This window comes from Macrosteles quadrilineatus, unplaced genomic scaffold (genome assembly GCF_028750875.1).
Source record: "Macrosteles quadrilineatus isolate MER2022 unplaced genomic scaffold, UCM_ALF_1.0 Scaffold_1__1_contigs__length_201487025, whole genome shotgun sequence".
Lineage (NCBI taxonomy): Eukaryota > Metazoa > Arthropoda > Insecta > Hemiptera > Cicadellidae > Macrosteles > Macrosteles quadrilineatus.
Window position 1 is genome coordinate 125,935,358 of NW_026542594.1, and position 14,640 is coordinate 125,949,997.

A 14,640-nucleotide genomic window follows, 5' to 3' on the forward strand; every position below is an offset into this window, starting at 1 on the left:
GAGAGTCTTACTATAGATTATAGTAGTAAATTAATCTATGGTTTTGGTCAAAGTAAATTGTACCAACAACAAGAGGGAATATTTCAATTGGTATTTTGTTATTAATAAGATCACCCTGCCATAAATAAATTGTATTATAACTTCTTGTTAATTAATTCAAGTATCCAAGTAACTAACTTTAAACCCATTTCAAAAATTCAACTAAATATAAAATTGTTTTGCTAACCATTATTTTTTTCAGGCATAATAGCCACAGAAAGCAGCATAAATTGTAAAATAAGAGAAAATCATTTAGCATCATGCTCATCAATTTGGCACATTTTAAAATATTGTCTTGAAAAAATCATTTAAGTACCCAATAGGTCTAATACGGAATTTTACTAAATGAATAGCTTTGAAAGGAAGATTACTACAGATACCTTATAGGCAATAATTTGTCTTTTATTTCCAAGCACTAATTCAGAAAAGAGTAAGATATCAGAGATACCAGATTTCAGTGCAAAATAAACCTCAGTATGCAGCAAACCAAACTTTTCACTGTGTACTGAGTTTATCTCAATAAACTAAACAAGAATAGAAAATTATAAAATGGATTGTATAAGGTTAAAGTTGAAATGCAAGTAGGGAAATTCATTTTAGGAATAATATTGAATGCTCTTTTTACAACAACGTTCATAGAAAACTACAAATATTTTTACAATTAATCATTGTAGCAGTTTTATTTATAGCCTATGTTACAGACAAAGCATTGTCTTACATTTTCCTATAGATTACGTTTTTAAGATATTGTGCGAGGGATTCAAAACTCCCAGTCATCTTACTATTGCCATCACATCATGCATTTTGCATACACAACCATATTGCTCTTAATATCAAAGTCTTTTATAGTATATAAGCAGATATTTATCCAATATATCTACAGGGTATCCAGTTTCAACAAAGACAAACTTTACCAGATAATTCGGAATATTAAAACAAGGAAAAAATGTGTCCTATCTCGAACCTCTTAGCACCTGTCTGTCTGTGTATGTGTTTTTTACAAACTCCTAAACGGTTTAAGCCACAGCGTTGAAATTCTGCAAACACTTTTTTTGTGGTTTTTATAAAAACATTGATCATGATTCCGTAAGGGTTTGAACCACAGCATTAATGTTTTTCTTGGTATACAGTTTTCTTCATTTGAACAATGTTGAATACAGAGTTAAAAAAATAATTTTATGATGTTGGTTCTGAAATGTTACTATTATTAAATTGTACTTTTCCAACGTGTCTTGTGTTTACAACTACAATATAAATTTTGCGGGTTCCCTTTCTTTTAAAATTTTGGTTGTATGTGAAATGCTTACAACTTCAGCAAGATATAAACGAAAGTTGTAAATACACGTAAAATTTTGCATGTACATAACAATATACATAGCTTCTTGATAACTTATTTGTAAATAGTGTTTAGGTAATTTTGTCTCTAACCTACCTGTTTTGCAGATAGACCCTCCTGACCTCAATTAAAGACATACCACAAGCTCTCACTAACAACTTGGAAATTGGTGAGTGAGTATACACATTATATCATATCAATGGTTAAGAAAAACTTCTAGAATTAAAGATATTTACGGAGTGTCCTGCATGGCCCTAAAGGCTCTTATTAAATCTTCATTTGCCCACTAGGTTAGTGAGCTAATTCCCAGATTTATTGAAAACAGCTAGAACCGTACCTGTCTATAAGAAGGGTGATGTTTCCAATAACTTTAGGCCTATTTTCATTCTACCTGTGTTCTCAAAAATACTCGAAACCACAATGAAGAAACACAATTTGATTAATTTTTTAATTCTTATTTCTATTTAAGATGTACTCAAAATAATCAATAAATTGTCGGGTTTAATTTGAGGGTTTAGCTATTGATCGTTTGAATCAGTTAAGCTTAAAATACTGGATTACTCAATAAAAAATCATAAGTTTGATTATTTTTCGGATACAATATTTATTTTAACGCTGCGGAACAGCATGGGTCCTCTAGTTTATATTTAAAATAAAATACAGAATTTCGTCAGCTGTTTGAACTGCACAAGTTGGTTCTATGATATTAAATGTAAAAATAAACCCTCAGAACTAATTCCTGATTGTTTTTAATTTTGATAATAGGATAATACAAACAAGTAGGCGATTCAATGAATTCGGCTATTGCGACTGTGTTAGTGTACATATTATTGGATAACATCTATTGATATGTCAAAAAAGAAGGTAATTATAAGCTACAACCAATAATCTCAGTCAATTCATAATTTCGATACATGTGATTGTTTAAGTGGAAGTTTACAACAGCTGACTTTTTCTCCCTATGGACTAAAAGGGCGTTTTATTTCTAGGGAGCAAGAGAACTACTTTAGACCCGCAACTCATGTTTAGTAATTATACACTGTTCATTTGCTGCAGTAAGGTGAAAAATGCATGTTCATTCTCTTGTTTAAAATCTAGTTAACATTTAACTGAAGGATTAGTTGTTACATTAAACTTCGCATTTAAACCAGCATAGGGAAAAAACCAAACTTAACTCTATTTTCTAGGCCTATCACATTATATTAGCCTAGTTAAAAGTGTACTTACTTATCTGATGTATTGTTCATGAGCAATATTTTGCCGTAATTGTGGAAGACGATAAGTTAATGACGCTTCTTTTTCCGCGAGGGATATATCTAGGATTTTGCCGCGATTGCGGAAAAAGTTATTTCACCGTCACCACGGGTCGCGGGAGATATTAGGGACTGGGACGTATACGCGGGAGACGATGATGTTGTTATCTGATGATGTCATAGGCCATAGGTTTGATTGCAATCACGGTAGACTATGATAGGCTAATCTTTCTCCCATGACTACGGGAAGTATTCACGATTTTGCCGCCATCTTGGCAGACGACAATGACCCCTCGGTGCCTCGGGAGTTGCCGTGCTAAGCTAAAGTGCAAGTTTAGGAGGTAATGCATGCGATAATGTTTTACAGATTATTGGTACAGGGGGCCCAGCGAACAAACCTGCGGGGGCCCGAAGGGCTCTCATCCCCGCCACTGTTAGATAAACTCGTACTGTACACGAATTGTGAACAGTGTTTAGGTATAATTAAAATAATGTATGATTATGTGTATATTTATGTCTTTAAAAATGTTTAATTTCCAAGTCACATAATACATACTGTATAACATTTCAACACAAAAGACAACAAACAATAAATCAACAACAAAGACTCAAACGTTTCCAGTAATGTGATCGATTATTTTCCTTGCTATGAATGAAACCATTGCGCCGATTGAACACTACCAGTTGTTTATAATTTATAACTTGATTATTTTGTGTTTATTTGAAGCTAAGTTCATTTATTGTATTTAATTCAATTAAAATGAACGATAAATGAATGAACGACAGTAAGTCTCCTGAGACACCTAGCGGTGAATTGGCGAACTGCTGCGAACCTGTATGGTGGTGGTGACACCTAGCGGTGATTTAGCAAACTGGCGCACTATTGAAACAATAATAATAATGGTTATTGTCATTGTCTATATACGAGTACTATCACAGACAATGGTTTAATTTAATTCCCCCATTTTTCCATTCTTACATCATTTATGTATGTAACATAAAAGATAGTCTAGTAAAGCAATAATAAACTAAGTAAATAGCATTGTTAAGACGAACAAACAATTTTTATAACAAGTAATATTCTTAGTGGATGAGTTAGTTTCTCTTGATTTATATATTGGAAATTAGAGTTTTTCTATAAAAGTAATTACAGTATGCCTAATGAGTAAAATGGGTCTAGTAATAAAGAAACAATACTTTTCATAGAATAAAAATTGTGTTTTAATTAATTCTACTTTAGTCTATACTATATAATAGGACTATAAAATTAATTAAAAATTTCTTCAGTTACATTGCTGGTCTGTTGTTATAAAATCATGGTAGTCCCCAGCAATAACCGATTTTAGGTGTTGTGTTTAAATGATAGACCTTTCTTTATACAGGTTTGGCAGATGTTCAAATGCTGTTACTTCAACTTTCCCATTTTTCCGCTGTGGTAGGAGCTACCATTCTTCTGAAAAGTTGAACTTAAAGTTACTAGTTCCTTCACGGTTGTACTGTAAAGCTCAAATGTCAGAAACATAGGTGAGCTTAAAATTTTTTTAAACATGAGTTTTTTTTAAATGAACGTCAAACTCAGCTGGATTTTTCCTGGCTTGTTTACAAACATTGTAATTTGCTGGGACATTTATTTTTGAGCATACGCTCAATTAAAGAGTGCATTGAGTCACCCTCCATTTGGGTTTGACCCACTTCCAAGTACTTCCGTTCCACAGTAACATTTTTTGTACATGAAAAGTGCAACGCGTTAGCCAAATTTGAGCTCCGGTTTTGATACCCACAGCCATTGCTGTACACAATTAGTGTGGACTTTCCTTCTTTTAAAGGGAGCTACGACTACAAAAACTTGTAGATGATGGTTCCAAACTCATTCGATGTTCCACAGGTAGTTGTATTATTTACCTCGATGGTGGACACCCGGCCTTATTCCTGAGATGTCGGGCTGTCGTATTACAAACTACACCTTCCCCCCTTCACACTCACCACCTCGGATGTGTAGCATTAGTTTTTAAATTACTTTGTTATCATACTTCATAAAATTATAAGTAAGGCAGAGGAAATGTTGAAAATGATAGTCTAGAAGATAATTGTATGAAACAATAATAAATAAATAAAAATGTAAATAAATAAAATAATTCTGGGTTCGATATTTTTCGTACACATAGAGCTGAATATGAACATTTTGTATACTTTTTTTCATGTTGTTTTTGAGAATCGAGTATATTTTACGTATATTAATTCATATTGAAACCTTATTAAGTATAATTAACGACCTTATTGAAGATTTATATTATTTTAACAATGTTGGGGATAGCATTTTACACAAAAAGTTACATTTACATTTAGAGTAATTTATAGGGTAGCTCAATGTAGATTTAGGGTAATTTAATTTTAGCCCACCTAATGGTAAAATCACCATAATGAGGTGACAACACTACTATAGGATTGAGAGTTTTAAGCCAATCATCGGTCTCAGGTAAGAGACACGACTCTCGGCTTTTTAAATAATAAAATATCAACGTGAGTCCAAAGCAAAGATAAAACAAAACAATTAGGATTGCAGAGGTCATGTACCAGCTACTACAAAATCAATGTGAGAGTGTGCAAGTAAAAAACGCGTATTAAGCATACTAACACTGGTTTAAATGTAAAAAACGTGATTCGTTTTGAATATATGTTGGGTTATTTGTTTGGGAAGGTTCAGCTTTTTGTTTCACCTTATAGAATTAATAATATAGATAAATAAATCAAACGACGGTGGGTTAAAACTGGAAATTCAACACGGGAGACACCTAGCGGCAGTTAGACGAACTGTTGCGAACGTCAAAGTGAAAGCGCACATTGTGGCGGAGGCGATGGGCGATAGCGGCTGGCGAGGCAACTGACTACTTTTAGGGTAATTACCCCTTTTTAGGGCAATTTACTGGTCTTAGGGTAGAGTTTAAGGCCATGGTGAATTAAGGGTAAACTCGCAAGTTGCCAAAACAATGAAAATTCAACTAAAAACATGAAAAAAACTTGAAAAATTAGTTAAAAAATCAAAGATTATTGTAATTAAAAATCGACTTCTATGATGAATTTCCCGTATTATTAGAACATAGCTATCGCTATAGTTTGCGAATTGATATCGATTCAGTTGTATTCGATTCTACAACAGGTTTTAATTAATACAACCACTTATTATTCATAACTTCTTGCTATTTTTATCACGGTTTTGAGGTCGATTATAATAAAGGCGGAATTATTTTACTGATTGTGTAAATTAATTACCACTGATAAAAGCATTATAAAATCATAAGATTGTCAAACTGTTAAAGGAAGAGTAGTTATGGATCGATACTTTTGACTATCAATTCGATAAAAATGAAAAAATGACGATAGTTTTGATTTGATATTTTTTTTATGAATGTTGAATTGGAATATCGATTATGTTTTGTTCGTTTCTTAGGTCGTCTTCTAATTATTAGCGAATTTCCCTATAGGGAAGTAGCTATTACCGTAGGTGGCACGGTAAGACCTAGACCTGGGACCGATTTACTTTTTCATTTTGATGTCCCCAGAGGCCAAAAACACCATTCGTTCAAATTTTTATATATGTATATATATACAGGGTGATCAACTCAAGGAGGCCACCATTGGGATATCGGAAACGGTAAGAATTAGAGAAAACTTTAAATGGGGGACATTCCTTTATTTTTTGTGGCAGTTAAGAATGTGATTTTAGTTTTTGAAGATTCAGCCGCCATTTTCCAAAATGGCGGCCAACTTTGAAATTTCTTATGGAACACCCTGTATTTTATCATGTTTTCGGATAGAACATGCAATTTAAAAACTTTTTTATTCTTGACATTTTTTCGATAAACCTACTCGTTTAGGAGTTACAGCCTATGGAAAAATGACTTCCGGTGTACATTTTACATCATGTAGCTTCAAAAAAAGTAGGTTTATATCGAAAATGCGAAGATAAAATAAATCAATAAGTCTTAAAATTGCATCCACATTCCAAAAAGTCCATAAAATTCGTTAAAAATATTAATTCCATTATTTAAAAAATGGCGGCCATTTTCCAAAATGGCGGCAAACTTGAAAAGTGGAAAACTGTGTATTTTATGGTCTTAATGGAATGTGGATGCAATTTTAAGATTTATTTGACTTATTTACTCTTCGCATTTTCGCTATAAACCAACTTTTATTGGAGCTACATGATGTAAAATGTACACCGGAAGTCATTTTTCTATAAGCTGTAACTCTTAAACGAGTGGGTTTATCGAAAAAATGTCAAGAATAAAAAAGTTTTTAAATTGCATGTTCTATCCGAAAACATGATAAAATACAGGGTGTTACATAAGAAATTTCAAAGTTGGCCGCCATTTTGGAAAATGGCGGCTGGATTTTCAAAAACTAAAATCATATTTTTAACTGCCACAAAAAATAAAGGAATGTCCCCCATTTAAAGTTTTCTCTAATTCTTACCGTTTCCGATATCCCAATGGTGGCCTCCTTGAGTTGATCACCCTGTATATATATATATATACAGTATAGACTTATATACAGGGTGAGTTTTAATTGTCCCCCCCCCCAACTTTTTTCTACATTTTTTCAAATATCAATCCCAGACCACTTCCAAACATTGTTGGGTAGTAAGTACTTCATTTTGACAAGGTGGCCATTTCCGGCCGCCATCTTGGATCCGCCATATTGGATGCAAAAATGTTGTTTCAAATGTAAAGGTGGGGTTGTGACCCATTATTTCGAACTAAATTTTTACCCTGATTACAATGCCGCAAACCGTTTAAAAAAATCTTGATTCATTCTAAAGTTATGAGGGCTTTTTAAAACTTTATTTTTAGCCCATTTTAACATTGTGCATTTACAAACTAAGACCATAATCTCAAAATAGTGCTAGATAAAGATAAGTATACACTACCAGTAATTGTCGACCTATTTTCACTTGGTTATGACTGATGTATTTTTTCCGGCCGCCATCTTGGATCCGCCATTTTGAAATGTGATAAATTATTTTAAATATGAAGGGGGCGTTGTGACCCATCATTTCGAACTACTTTTTTAAGCTGAACCTAATTCCATGATCCGTTTTTAAATTTCATTTTTTGATTTTGAAATATTGACATTTTTAACAAAAAAATTTCAATATTTCATTAATAAAACTTGATAACAAAAAATGGGTTGCGGCATTGTCTTCAGCTTAAAAAAGTAGTTCGAAATGATGGGTCACAACGCCCCCTTCATATTTAAAATAATTTATCACATTTCAAAATGGCGGATCCAAGATGGCGGCCGGAAAAAATACATCAGTCATAACCAAGTGAAAATAGGTCGACAATTACTGGTAGTGTATACTTATCTTTATCTAGCACTATTTTGAGATTGTGGTCTTAGTTTGTAAATGCACAATGTTAAAATGGGCTAAAAATAAAGTTTTAAAAAGCCCTCATAACTTTAGAATGAATCAAGATTTTTTTAAACGGTTTGCGGCATTGTAATCAGGGTAAAAATTTAGTTCGAAATAATGGGTCACAACCCCACCTTTACATTTGAAAAAAAAAATTTTGCATCCAATATGGCGGATCCAAGATGGCGGCCGGAAATGGCCACCTTGTCAAAATGAAGTACTTACTACCCAACAATGTTTGGAAGTGGTCTGGGATTGATATTTGAAAAAATGTAGAAAAAAAATGGGGGGGGACAATTAAAACTCACCCTATATATATATATATATATACGTCCGTGAACGCGATAACTTGAGTAATTTTTGTCCGATTTTGATGAAATTTGGTTTAAAGGTGTAAAGCGGGATAAACTTGAATGAGTTCGCGAACCAGCATGATCGGACCATGGGAACGGGGCTTTACGGGGGGTTTTATGGGGTAAAAATTGGTTTTTCTCACTTTTGACCCTCAAAACACAAAATTTCCCAATTTCTCTTTAGACCTTTTTAAAGAGCTTAAAAAAACAATTAATTTAGTATATAAAAGTATTTTTGTTCGGTTAATAGTAACGGAGAAAATTAAAAAAATTGTAAATTTAAATTCCCATGTTATTCTTATGGAGAATATTGTCAAATGTTGTAGTTTGCTTGTTTATGGATATATTTTGATCAAACTTATCAAATTTATTTATTTTGTACTAAGCTATCAATATTTTACTCAAAAACACACTTTATTAGTTTCCTTGTAGCAGCAAACCTAGGTACTCGTTAAACCTAATGTTATTAAAATATATTTAATTAAAAATCAATTAAGACAAATGGAAATTCGCTTAGTCGGCAGGTTTGCTGCGGCGGGGGTATTTTTACATGTTATAGCCTTAGGCTACAGCCAAAAGATTTTAAACAGAGTCTCTAAACAACTTTTAACTACCTATTGCAGCATGCTGACCTGATGCCACAAAATGTTTACTACACACTGACAAATTGACAAATTGATGAAACCTGCTAAAATTATATAAAAAGATAATGAGAAATAATAGACTACAGTTTTACCGTAATATTTATAGGTCGAGCAATTTGTCGAGGAGATGAGTTAAAACTTTATTCAAGATGTAAAACTAGTTCAAGGCACGCAATAAGTCAGATATGATCTGTCTAATAAATAATTCTGTAAAAACTGGTTAGCTATGTCTTGTGATAGCTATGTTTTATAACATCATTCAGTCATTATTGATCTCATGTTTTATTTCTCAAGTTGTTGTATTGTTGGTATGTTACCTTATATTACTGACACAATAAAGATAAAAATAATCTTTTATTGTATTTTTAAGATGGCTACAATTCTCTTCGGATAAATATATACTTCCATACAATTAATTCCCATCACAAGTTTACTAAACAAATGGCTAAAAGTTAGCAAATTTTCAAAAAAGTGAATTAATTTTACATATAAAAATAGCTCGAAATATCTTAGAAGAATGCATGTGATGACTTTGTAGAGGAACAACGTATAGTTTAGTTCGCAAATATGATATGACCATTAGAAACTCGTTTGTAAGCGCCCGTTTGGAATATCGAATACATTCCATGTATATTTAAACGAACATTATTTGAGTCTTTTGGTCTTAGGAAACTTGTAGCTCAATATACTACCATTGACTATACACATCTTTTTATACGTAGAGGTGTATTATAGTCAATGGTATTACGCAGCTAAACCACTGAGTGACTGTAATAAAGTGTAGCTAATCAATTAATAGTTATTATTTACAATTCATAAATGATGTATGAATAGGACCTGGACCTACTTATAACTCATAACAGGTATTTAATAAATAATAATGTTTTATTTTTATTCTTGGTGTCAATTTTAAAAATTGCATCGGATGCATATTTGAGCCCCCAATATAACTAGATACTTTTCATCCTAAGTACCCTTTATTAGGTGAATAAGACTAAGCCGATTTCAGTAACACATTAACACCTTTTATCAATATTGAACTGTAGACAGCTGGAATCGGCCGAATAATCTGTACGACTATTTTTACAGCTGTTAATTATTTCAAACAGTTAACAATTTTCTTATGGCTTTATTACTCTTTATCTGTTTTAAAATTAAAGCGTTCACTCACGGGATTTCTCGTTTATACTTTATGGTTATTCAATGGTTAAATGAGTAGAATAAACAATACGTATTGTTAATACTCTTCTAAACACTTTTACAATTGTAAACTTATGAATTTCCGAAGAGTACAACCAATAAATTAATCCAAAAAAGTAAAGTTATTATGGAGGAGATGTTTGCGTGCATTAAACACTATTGGAATTTTTGCGGGTTTCCATTTAAAGGGAACGGTCCCGTACGTTAGTCTTGTAACGTCACCTAACATTGCCATTTTTTATATGATTACCGTCAATTGTTGTTATTCAATTGTTTGCCCATTCACTTCCAAGCTCCCATTCACTCCCATATATCTTATGAAATTGAAATTTATGGGGGTACGAGTAATCAAAATTCAAAAAGAATTTTATTATTACAAATGGAAGCTATAAGGCACATCCTAAATTTAGAAAGAACCTTTAGCGAAAATTCATTAAGAAAATATTTTTAAGATTTTGGAAATTTTAATAGTTCCGTGTTTATATATCTATAAAACAATTCTTTATGTAAAAAATAAAGAATCATAATTAGAGCGACAACAGGATATCCACAATTACAATACTAGATATAAACCAAATTTCTCAATTAAAAATCATAATACCCCCGCCGCAGCAAACCTGCTGACTAAGCGAATTTCCATTTGTCTGAATTGATTTTCAGTTAAATATATTTTAATAACATTAGGTTTAACGAGTACCTAGGTTTGCTGCTACAAGGAAACTAATAAAGTGTGTTTTTGAGTAAAATATTGATAGCTTAGTACAAAATAAATAAATTTGCCAAGTGTGATCAAAATATATCCATAAACAAGCAAACTACAAGATTTGACATTATTCTCCATAAGAATAACATGGGAATTTTAAATTTACAATTTTTTAATTTTCTTCGTTACTAATAATCGAACAAAAATACTTTTATATACTAAATTATTTGTTTTTTTTAAGCTCTTTAAAAAGGTCTAAAGAGAAATCGGGAAATTTTGTGTTTTGAGGGTCAAAAGTGAGAAAAACCAATTTTTACCCCATAAAACCCCCCGTAAAGCCCCGTTCCCATGGTCCGATCGTGCTGGTTCGCGAACTCATTCAAGTTTATCCCGCTTTACACCTTTAAACCAAATTTCATCAAAATCGGACAAAAATTACTCAAGTTATCGCGTTCACGGACGTATATATATATATATATATATATATATATATATATATATATATATATGTCTATATATATATATACATATATACAATTTGAACGAATGGTGTTTTTGGCCTCTGGGGACATCAAAATGAAAAAGTAAATCGGTCCCGGGTCTATGTCTTACCGTGCCACCTACGGTAATAGCTAATTCCCTATAGGGAAATTCGCTAAAAAAGAAAAATATAAGCAAAGTCCTCAGTATATTGGCATTATATTTACCCATTAACTCCCAGATAGCATAGGAGCAAAGCACAATTAAATTTAAAAAGAAACTGACAAAATCTTTAATAAGAAATTCTTTTTACAGACTGGATGATTTTTTTAAATTTAAGTAATGCATTTATTTTATCTAAAAACTGCTGTTATATACATCTTTTAACTTTAAGTAATATATTTATGTTATTTAAAAATAACATAATGACGCATTCATGTACGATGTATCTGTACGTTCTGAATAAATATGTTATTGATTGATTGATTGATTGTTAGTCCAATGACAAATGGAATCTGGTTCCAGATTCGATCTTACTTAGGAACGAAACAGCAGCCTTCAGTTTTGAAGGCGAGCGATATAACAATTTGGCTTCACTTCAGTGTGATCACATAATACACCGTAATGCCTTATAGTCTTATCAAAAAATGTAAAAAATATAATTAAACTCCAAATAAATAAACAAATGCCACCCTCATTCCCAAGGGGTCTAGAGTTAGAGCGAGGGACTTAGATGCTGGAGGTTCTTTGATCCGATGATCTTATGTCTTAAGCTATTGATCCATCAGCCTTGAAAATAAAAAATGACAGGTCTCTCGGGCAAAAAGGACTTTTTATGTACTAATCAACCTCAACCCCTCTAATAAAAGCCCTTAAAATATTGAAAGCACTTTCTCTGACGTTGTGCAGCTATCAATCAAAACTTTGATGATTATGTAGTACAATCAGAGAATCCCTACGCAACCCCGAATAACAAATGTTAATGCGTGTGTTTAGATAAGTTTACTGTATACAGTGACTTAAACTATGTGCTTCCTTCGGGCTAATTCGTGGTTAGAGCACAACTTCTGAGTTTGGGGCCTTAAGTGTGGGGTTTAAGTCCTGCCAATCACTGATATATTTTAGGTGAGTCGGTTGTCCAGAACCAGAACCATAAACTGTAGGTGCACCTATAGTTAAAAGCGTTGGTCTATTGTAAGGAGAGCTCCATCCACTACAATATTTCAAAGCACTTTCCCCGACTGTGCGCAGCAACCAAATCTTTGATGGTTTGTAGTACAGTTAGGGAACCCCCATAAACCACCATCAATGAGCTCATATATACTAGTCCTACCATACGGTTTATATGCTGCAGGCTAACTCGGCAAATCACATAATAGCAATCAACTCAAGGATACTGACGCAATGGGGGGGAGAAAGTTGGAGAGAACAGAAGACAACTCAAGGTATCACTTCAGTCAGGTCTAGGCCTACTGCCCAACACCACGTCGCTTGATCACGCTGTTTCGCGCTCTATCAGCGAAAGTGAAATCCAGGTATGTTTCTATAACGATGGATATGTGAATATACATTTACATTATGTGTTTGAGGAGCATTTAACTTGAATTATATTATATAATATACGTAATAATATAGTAGTATATTAGAGAGCTGTGACTTATTATCAAAATAAACTAGAATAAAGTTAAATGAACATTGTATATGCATTACCCATGGAGACCTAACCTTACATATTTAAGGCCACTATTAAAATGTACTTTCTATTATTTAAGTGAATTCGGTATTTTTATTTTATTTATTAGAGTTACGAACTTGAATAGGCCTACTCGATTTAATCCCCGTGTTAATAATTATTTAGGCCAAGTGCTAATTTACTCATCAAGTTAAAAGATGTACACTGCTGAAATTATTTTCCACTTTTTAAAATATCTAGCTCAGATGATATGATCTCATATCCTGTTTCATCTATATTTATATTGGTTGAGTAGTAAGCTCTGTAATTTTATAAGTATTTTTAGAGATTTTTAGGTATTGGATTAATTGAGGCAAAGAAATGAAATTTATTTATCGATTAAATTAAAGTTTAATTGCACTTAATTTATATTTGTATTACAAATAAGTCGACAAGTGATAATATTTACTCTAAGTGTAACCCTCTTTAATATAGCCCTAAAGCGTTTTTTGAAATTGATAAATATTAATTCATTACTAATTAGTAATTACTACATTTTATTATTTCATCATTTGGTTGCGTTACTTTCTTGATATAGGACGAATCAAATACTAGTCAACTTTATCAAACATTTTAACGAATTCGACGAGCACACACATCTTTAAATTTAATCTTTAAAAATCTTGGCGAAAATCAACTCGATCGGTAAACCGTATGTATAGTTGATCGGTACCTATAAAACCTTTGAATATGCCCCAGTTTTGAATGGCTGTGTAGAGGAAACGTGCACGCCTATATTACTGTGTCAAGGTTAAACCTTTCGATTTGCCGAGAAGTAAAAGTTGTATACTCCATTACCTGACCCTGTAGGTTGGGTGCTGAAGTGGTCTACACTTAGCTTATTCCATAAAAGTGCAAATATGGGGGCTGGGAATCGTATTTAAATCTGATTTTGTCTGAAATTCATAACCATTAAAACATCTGAGGAATGAAATATCTACAGTCGAAACTAAGAAAGTATACCTTATTTAATTGGAACAAAATATATTTATATTAGTTTTATGTAGTAAATATAAAGATTTAATCCAAATATGAATGCAAGATAAGACTGATGTGTTTATTGTTACTGACTAAGATCGTTTCTCTAATCAGGAACCAATGAACTGGTGATTTGTGAAAAGCCCAATATGACCAAGGACAGATGGGGTTGGTTTCGACTAATCAAAAAGCTAATGACTTTTCTTGGAATCGAACCGGTGACCTTCCCTATCTTGATGTTTAAACACTTGGAAAGTTTTAAAGGAGTTTTATTTATCGATAATACAACCTAAGTGTGCAATTCATTTAATCAAACGACTAACAACGCATTTTTACAATAATAATCACCTTTATTTTCCAAAATACTAAAAATAAACTACATGATGCAGTTTTGGAAACTTCAGAATGAGACAATAACAGGATACGTGAGAGAATTTTCCGTTTGGAAAAAAAACAATGACAACCGATCTGGATAGTCGACTTCATGATTACAAACCGTAGAAACGCGC

At 32.4% G+C, this 14,640-nt stretch overlaps 1 protein-coding gene across 1 annotated transcript in view; it reads left to right on the forward strand.

Moving 5' to 3' along the window:
- Positions 1 to 12,860: 12,860 nt before the first annotated feature.
- Positions 12,861 to 14,640, forward strand: part of LOC128984463 (5-aminolevulinate synthase, erythroid-specific, mitochondrial-like) — a 34,156-nt gene continuing 32,376 nt past the window's right edge. Inside the window, exon 1 of the mRNA XM_054403795.1 lies at positions 12,861 to 12,956. The gene's annotated coding sequence lies outside the window, so the exon portion shown is untranslated. The remainder of the gene's footprint in view (positions 12,957 to 14,640) is intronic.